A 7,759-nucleotide genomic window follows, 5' to 3' on the forward strand; every position below is an offset into this window, starting at 1 on the left:
CAGGTTGTAAGGGTAAAAACAAAAAAATTAAAATACAATTAACACCGGTACCCTTGACGTTTGGGCTAATACCAACTAAGTTGAAAATTTTTCAAAATTGACCAAATTGATCCCTAAACCATTATTCATTTTTCTCATCTCTTTTACAATAATTATGGACTAAGTTGATCAATTTTGAAAAATTTTAGACATGGTTGGCATTGCTACAATTTGAATCCTTGATTATTGTGTATGTAAATAAAATAAAGAAGTGAGTTTCAGTTAGCTAAATTAGTAAAGTTTCTGATAATTGAATAAAAAATCTGATGTTCAATATCTACATACACCAAAAATTGATTGATGTCAAATTTGATGATAAAAAAATATTATTTGGAGCGGACGTTATAAGTTAAAACTCTGAAAATATGTGTTAACTTTATTGGTGTCATAGAAAATGGGAAGGGTGGAAGTGAGAAGGTGCAAAAGTCGTCATGGAATGGGATATTCTATGGTATGGAATATTGGAAAATTCGAAGGAAATGGGAGATATGGAGTTGAGTGTCCTCATTCATACGGGCCTACAGTACTGACTCATTCATTCCACCAAACATGGGTGGAAAAGTGAGCAGAAATTGCAATATGCACCAAGGAGGATATAAAAGTCTTCTGCCCTACATAGTTAATTATATTTCTTCTACTATTGGATTTTTTTTTTTTTGGCTGCAGCTTAACACTTTTTTTTTTTTTTTTTGAGAAAGGAATACTTGCTATATTATTAATCATGAATTAGGAAGTGCAATTAAACTGAAAATTTAAATCATATAAATAGGTGATTAATTTATTGGAGATAATAATATAATTTAAATAAAAAATATGAGTTTTCAAAGAAATATCACAAAATAATTAATGAACAAGTGAAATATACCTATGAATGTTTATTTCTTATACAAATTGATATGATAGTAATTATAATATTCTCTATTAAACAAAGAAAAGTGACACTCATTTTCTAAGTGTTTCTTTGCTTTCTATCCGACCAAGCACAAAATAATAATTTTTTTTTCTTTCTATCCTCTTACTTTTATATCATTCTTACCAAATAGAGCCTGAAAATTCTTTCATGTGAATCTTTACACCAAAAAATCGTAAAATGATAAGATAATCTTAATAGATGATGAATACAATTTAACGAACATATTATTTTTTTCATGAATTTTTTTGTACTAAAATACTCTTACACTTCACAGAAAGGGTTTTCTAGGTGTGAAATTAAGTTTTAAATGTAACTTTTGTGGGTTTCTCTTAATTTTAGATAATAGAGACTTACTGAGGATTTCCACTGTAATTTAAAACTCAATTTCACACTAGAAAACCCTTTATGTGATTATTCAATCAAACTTTTGCGGGTTCTAAGACTTAATGTCGAACATTATAATTTAATTATTATGTAATTATTCCAAAAAATTAAAATTAAAAGAGAGATAATTTTTGGATGTAAAATAACCTTGAGTGAAATCACCATTTTTTTTTAAGAACCTGGGAAGCAAGAGTTTTATTTCATGAGGTCAGTAATATCAATGTGATTCTGTGAATTATGTTAATTTTACAATGCACTGTAGGATTTCCTCAAGCCACACTAGTGCAAGGTTTTGAAATCCGGACCGGACCGTACGGTCCGACCGGAAAAACCTCGAACCGTTGAGCTTTACGGTCTGTTTAGGGTGAAGAACCGTTCCATGCCAAAAAAGCAGGGACCCGCACGGACCGCGGTCCGATCGTCCGGTTTTGTGAACCGTCACCGGTTTTTGAGGTCCGAACGGTTTCTTCTTGTTTCAGCTTTTCCGGTGAATTTTGGCCAATACACCGGTATGAAGTTAGGATCAGATCTAGAAGAAATGAAAGAGCACGAAGAAGAACAAAGATCGAAAGGAGATTTGATAATTTCAGATCTTGAACAAAGAGATTTATAAGGAAAAAAAAAAAAACCAGAGAAGAAGAAGACAAGTTCCTCAAAAAAAAAAAAAAAAAAAGGAAGAAGAAGAACACAACGAAATAGGGTCTGCGCCCAGTTGAAGCAGCAGCCAGTAGATTGTCAACACAGTCGCCGATCACACCTTCGTCGTCTGCTGCTACTGCTTCTTCTTCTCTCTTTTTTTTTTTCCGTTGATGGAGATCCCTCTTTCTTCTTCTCTCTTTTTTTTTTTTTTTTTTCCGTTGATGGAGATCCCTCTGTAATGTGTTTTCTTTCTTTGTTGTGTTACTTTGTTACTCCTTTTTGTGTTTTGAATTCCTAGGTCTCTCACGTGACATGCATTGGAATGATGAAAGGTTTTATATTTTTAATAAAAGCAAAAGATTTTCAACCATTAGATTGAGATTTTTTTCAGCTGCCAGCATGATGTGAGTGTGACAAGCATTCTCTCACGTGGCTAGCATTGGATTGATGAATAGTTTTAATTTTTTTAATAAAAGCAAACAAATTTCAGCCATTAGATTCAGATTTTTTTTTCAGCTTCCCAGCATGATGTGACATGCATTGTTTGGTGTATTAAATATTTTAAATATTTTTAAGAGGGGTATTGCTCTTACACTGATTATTATTGGGTTTCATCTAGACTCATCATTAATATCATATTTTTATTTACTAATAATCACTCAACACATCAATAGTTTGTAAAATTTTTAATAAAATAATTTGTATCTTTAACATTATTCTTTGAAGAGTAATGTAGCATCACAATATTTTACACAATTTTTTGCTATAATTTGACACATGGCAAAGTGTAAATAATGAAAAAAAAATTATGGTTCTACATTTCTACCACTCATATCTCGTCACGTGGCAAATTGTGACAAAATTTATATAAAATGTTATAGTACTATTATTGCTCTAATTTTAATTGATATTTACAATTAAGTATATAATATTTATTAAATAATTATTTCAATTTAAAATTATTAAATAATTTATTTTATTTTTTTTTAGTGTCTTTCTAATTCTTATATAATTATTATTATTATTATTACAAGTTTAACTAATCAATATATAAATAAATAAATAGATAGATATTATATTTAAATTTGCTTATAATTTGATATTTCTTATTTGTATTGTAAAAGTTATGGTATGAAAATCTATATTTGAAATATAGATATTTATATTTAATTGGATTATTTTAGTTAAATTTTCTATTTATACTAATTTAATATATTTATTTATATTAAAATAATTATTAAATTAATTATGACGTCATCACGGTTCGACCCCGGTTCGACCTCGGTTGGACCTCAAAAACCTTGAACCTCTCTCTTTTACGGTTCAATGAACGGTCCGGGTCTGAAAACCTTGCACTAGTGGCACTCTCAATGTGCTGAGTTTGGTGAGCTAGAGCATGCATGGTCTAGTGCTACATTGTTTTCTTGTCTTCTAACATGCTTGAATTCTTTCCATCGTTATCATTTTGATAGCATCTTCAAGAACATGTTCATATGCACACCCCTTCCTAGGTTTTTCTTATGAGAAAATAACTTGGCAATACCACGAAACCACATTGTGTATCTAGATCTCTACAAATTTAGCCATTATTAAATGTTTGGTTTTTACTAAAACTCCTTCCTGCAATTTTCCTAGTAGCAAACAGCAAAACTAGATATTCATAGATTGACCTAGCCAAGTCGTGGGAAGCAAACATGAACCTCGTTATCGTTGTGACTAATTCAAAGGTCAACACAGCCTAAGTATGCAAAAGTTCATTATTGTTTTTGTTTTTTTGGATAAGTGAACACCATGATGCATGGCTAGACTAAACTAATGGACGTCGACATTAAAATTACTTAGCAACTGGTTGGGCATGCATAGCGACTTGTTCACCAGGCTGGCACAAGTTGAGAGAGTCTTCAAATTCCACAGTATGAATGGAAGAAAATAGAGGGAAAACAAAAAATAAATAAAACAATGCCAATAGTAACATGACATAGGAAACAAACTTGTCATAGGAAGAATTTTATTTCTAAGTTTTCAGATTTTCTAAAATAGAAAATTATTAATTCCTTGATTTTAATAATTTTAATTTAAAGCTTTCTTTTCTTAAAGCATGTGGACAACCGTACGTCTTGCATATGAAACTCTAGATGAAGGAGGAATCCCGCATTGGCACATATAAACTAAAATTTGTTTAAGAATTTTTTCTTCTTAGAATATAAGTTTGATGAAACATTTGATTGTAAGTCTGATGTAGACAATGAATACTTGCAAAGATGTTGATTATTCTTTGATAATTAGTGTGTATCTTGATCGCAACATGGAATTTGGTTCATATTAATGAAGCACATTATGAATGATTGTTATCCTGAATTCGTGTTGTATAATAATTGTGAGGTATAATATATATATATATATATATATATATATATATATATATATATATATATATTGTAGGGACACAATTTTTAACGACCCAAGAATGACGTTGGACTCGTATGTAAAAAGGCCCGAACAATATAATTCGTAGAGAGTGGGATAGAAAGGCTGGACCTTGGTCGTTGGGCGGCGATTTGGTCATAATTTTCATGGAAGCCCATACGAAAGTAGGTTTGGCCTGTATAGATAAGCCTTACATCAATGTAGTTTGAAAGGTTTGACTCCTCGGACTTAGTCCGAGGAGCATCTCATTCTCACCATTCTTCCCCTTTTTGTAGGATCCCCCCCCCCCCTTATTGTCTCAGCTCTCTTTCCCTTTTATACTAGTATTTACTTCCCGTTCTTCACCTACGTGTTAGTTTTTCTTTTTTTTTTGGGGTAAGTACTCGTCCTATCAATCCATGCGTCAGAGTGGTTGGGGGTGGTTGGGGAGAGTTGAATAGCAGGGTCTGGAGTATGGGCTTGCCAGGTGCTGGGCTCCACATTATGGTGTGGGCAGCTTTCTCCCCTGTAATGCTTTTATACTGAGTTTTTCCTTTACTTCAGGCGTTTTGTGAGGTGTTGAGCGTGAGGTCGTCCTCGGCCACATCCTTGGGCCTTTAAAGGACTTTCATCATACGTCCTTGGTAGTAGGGCTCCTCTGCCTGGGCTTCGGGCCCTTAATACAAGGTGGGCTGGGACCACAGATTTTGGGCCCCACAATAGCCCCTCAAAATCCTACTGCCCGGCCTTGTTGTTGGGGAGGAGGGTTTTGGTGAGATAGGGCCCACATCATGGCTTACTCAAATTCTGCACTTCTACTAATATTTGGGTTTTCCCACTTACATGTGAGACGTGTCAAATTAAGAGGCATTGCTTTATTCACTCACGCGGAGTCCTTTGATGGTCCAGTATTCGAGGCGCGCCTTCACGAGGATCTTCAGATCCTACGGTTGCGGATGAGGTTGGAAATTGAGCCAAGTCTGCCTTGTCCGTAGCATTCCTTGGAAACTTGCATGGATTAAATGCCACCGGTTTGCTCTCTGTATAAATAGGATAGGGAGTCACTCCCCTTGCATATAAACCCTTCTGCTTCCTTCAGAATCATAACCCTTTCGTCATACCCACGCTCTCCATTTCCAGTGCCATTCTGCCTCAGAGCAATATGTTTGAGGCGTGGGTGGGGATGAAGGGTCTTCATCCGCTTCAGAGGCACCGAATCCTTCCGAGACTCAAGGTGATGTGGTCCGGACAAGGGAGGCACAGATTCAAAACATTCCTCCGTTTTGACAAGGGGGAAATGGTATTTCTCCCTCTTTCAGTCAAAATCCGAAGCAGGTACTGGTCGCACCAGATTCTTGGTGCGTCAGAAGCAAGGTTTTCCGCCATTAGCGTCGTCTGCTTTATCGCAGGCGTGATTACGTGGAGGCTCATCAACTTCCAGCTCCCAGCACCTTTTCTTCAACGGTGCTAGCCGCAAGATGGGTTCCCTGCACCTTTTCTTCAGCAGCGCTAGCCCGGAGCCGGGCTCTCTGCACCTTTTCTTCAACGGTGCAAGCCCCCAGTTGGGCTCTTTTGCTGCCTGAGTTATAGGCATGTAAAAGTATTGAGGAATGGCTTCCTTAGAGGAAATTTTGGAGCGGCAGCACGTCTCTTCTCTGCATCTCTTCTTCGGCTTTTTCTTCATTCCCTTGTATCTTTTCTTTTCGCTTGTGTAGTTAGTTTCAGTATGAGCTTATTTAAGCTCTTTCATTGTACACTGTACTGTTCCTTTGTCTTAATAAGAAATGGAATTTCTTGCTCTTAAATACTTTTCTTTTCTGTAACAACTACTTTGTGCATGAATATTAAATGTGCATTTTCCTTTAATGATGCTTAGGGCAGGAAAAACTTTGAAACAAATTCCTACTAATTTGAACTTATTGACATTATCAAGTATAGTGATGGTAATTCCCAGTAAATTAAACTCCTGAAACTAACCGAGATAACGGCTGAGCGCTTCGTAATGCGTGCAAGGCAATCGTCCGAGAACGATAAACTCTAAATAATTCATCCGAGAGAGTAGCCGAGCTGTGAGGGACTTTAACTGTGTTTTTGACAACATATTGCCCTGTATTGCATCAATCCCCTTGTTGTTGAGGATCCGAGGGTAGACTGGGGAATCCATGCAGTTTAGGGATTAGCCCAACTATCAATGGGGAACTCTTCCCTAGGGTAGATTCTAAGGACCATATAACGTCCAGGTTGTGTCCAAACCCCGTGTTGCCTCTTCTAGGTAGTTGACTTCCCCATAGGCTTGAGTCCGAGGACCATGCAAGGCCTTGGTTCTGTCCAAAACTTGTATTTTTTCTTTTAAGTAGTTGGTTTCCCCATAGGCTTGAGTCCGAGGACCATACAAGGCCTTGATTCTGTCCAAAACTTGTAGTTTTTCTTCTAAGTAGTTGGTTTCCCCATAGGCTTGAGTCCGAGGACCATGCAAGGCCTTGGTTCTATCCAAAACTTATATTTTTTCTTTTAAGTAGTTGGTTTCCCCATAGGCTTGAGTCCGAGGACCATACAAGGCATTGGTTCTGTCCAAAACTTGTATTTTTTCTTGTAAGTAGTTGGTTTCCCCATAGGCTTGAGTCCGAGGACCATACAGGGCATTGGTTCTGTCCAAAACTTGTATTTTTTCTTGTAAGTAGTTGGTTTCCCCATAGGCTTGAGTCCGAGGACCATACAAGGCCTTGGTTCTGTCCAAAACTTGTATTTTTTCTTGTAAGTAGTTGGTTTCCCCATAGGCTTGGGTCCGAGGACCATGCAAGGCCTTGGTTCTGTCCAAAACTTGTAGTTTTTCTTCTAAGTAGTTGGTTTCCCCATAGGCTTGAGTCCGAGGACCATGCAAGGCCTTGGTTCTGTCCAAAACTTGTATTTTTTCTTTTAAGTAGTTGGTTTCCCCATAGGCTTGAGTCCGAGGACCATACAAGGTCTTGGTTCTGTCCAAAACTTGTGTGTGTTTTATTTATTTATTTATTTATTTATTTTTCGAAGGTTAGCCCCTCGACCAAGGTGGGGAGAGTTAGCTTGATTTTGGAAGCCCCTAGAGCTGCCTGTGCCATTGGCACTGCAAGGCGTAGCCCCTAGCGGGAGTTTATGTCGAAGCAACAACTGCATGTCGCTGGAAACAGAGGAAACTTCACGGACCTCTGCTTTATAGAGACTTTACCCTACCGCCACCTGCGCCAACGCGCAAGCCTTCCCACAGACGACGCCAATTGTAGGGACACAATTTTTAACAACCCAAGAATGACGTTGGACTCGTATGTAAAAAGGCCCGAACAATATAATTCGTAGAGAGTGGGATAGAAAGGCTGGACCTTGGTCGTTGGGCGGCGGTTTGGT

This window comes from Quercus robur, chromosome 2 (assembly GCF_932294415.1).
Source record: "Quercus robur chromosome 2, dhQueRobu3.1, whole genome shotgun sequence".
Taxonomy (NCBI): domain Eukaryota; kingdom Viridiplantae; phylum Streptophyta; class Magnoliopsida; order Fagales; family Fagaceae; genus Quercus; species Quercus robur.